The following is a 1571-nucleotide window of genomic DNA, read 5'->3' as shown; positions in this document are numbered from 1 at the left end:
AGGTGACTTCTCTCTGATTGTCGTTGTCGTTTCCTCAGCCTGCGTTGTCTTTCGTCAGGGGCCTATGATGAGTTTGAATGGGCTGGTGCCATTCAGCCCCTCTCGGCTGCTGGCTCTTCTGCAGGGAGGTGAGTGGGAGGCTGAGGAGGAGGACGAACTGAGGAGAAACCAGGAGCCACGTGACCGAAACCTGACCAGGTCCAGACTCTGCAGAAAAGGAAAGAAGAGCAGGATGACGGGGTCAGATACTCACACCAAAGTCACTTAAAATCAACCAAACAAACTGTAACCAAAACAATACCTAAAATAACGCAAAATCCAGACGAAGAATAAAAGCAAAGAAGAAGAAAACGAGAGCGTTGAGGAGCAGGGGGTGCACGACACTTTTCTCCTGCTTTGTGTCTGTCTTCAAAGTAGTGCAATGATTTCAGGCAATGCCATATGATTTCAATCAGCAGGACTGTATTATAAAGGGTCTCTCTGTTCCCTCTGCCAGCCTGACTCTAGCCAGCCTGCCTGAGAACGGCCAGCCACAACATGGGTACAATTAACCCTTAACGACAACAGACGCGCACAACCTACCCACTCTCCCTGCGCCCCGCAGCACCAACCCTCTGCTGCGGCTGAAGTTTTCTGAAGGTTTGTGATGGTCACCTTCCCTCTCTGTCTCTGAGGACTCTGTGACCCTGTCGGTAAGTTAAATGAGGGCAGCCCTCCTCTCTTGTTTCTCTATGACTCTCTCATCCCCTTCAGTGATTTCATGAGTGGGTGGAGCTTAACTCTCTGTGGTGGAGCTGTGGTAAATACAGGCCAGCCAAAGAATGTCTTGTTGTTTTGGGCCTGCTTCGGCATGGGAATCAAACACCCGGGGTGGGTGAGAGGCAGAGTGAGAGAATTATGAATTTACAAATGTCCCACTAAGACGAAAACAAAGAATCAGCACAAACACAAAGTGAATCCAAGTAAAAATATGTTCCACATGTCCACATCTGTTATTGAAAAATAGATATGAGTTAGGTTCTCATATAATTAGGTAATTATATAGGTATATAGGTAATTAGATTACAGATACATTGAGGAAAAAAGAAGGTTTGTAACAGGATTACAATCTTAAAATAAAGAACGATATACTGCCTGTAACCACATGCACACATATAAACTGTGTTTCACACAACGTCGCTCTGGTCAAGAGTGTAAAGTCATCTTATTGATATTTGTTTTTTACTTGATTGAGTTATTGATTACATTTTTAGTTACTGTATTGGAATATGTTTTTAAAGTAAATCTCCCAACACTTAATATAGATTCTGTTACATGCAGAAGATCCCGTCCATTACAGCTACAACTCTTCACAATCATTAATGTACAGTACATCAATAGTTTCGATTAAACTTAAGTTCATAGGGTTTTTTAAAAAAGTCATTAAACGATGAAATGTTTTATAAACCATTCAGAAATCAATTGTTTATTTAGTAGGCTGCAACTAATGTTAAAAAACCTTAAGAATCAGTAAATAAACATTGAAATAATTAAAGTATTTCAATGTTTATTAACAGTGAAATAACTATTAT

The sequence above is a fragment of the Acanthopagrus latus genome, chromosome 6 (assembly GCF_904848185.1).
Source record: "Acanthopagrus latus isolate v.2019 chromosome 6, fAcaLat1.1, whole genome shotgun sequence".
NCBI lineage: Eukaryota > Metazoa > Chordata > Actinopteri > Spariformes > Sparidae > Acanthopagrus > Acanthopagrus latus.
Note: the sequence above shows the minus strand (reverse complement) of the source record.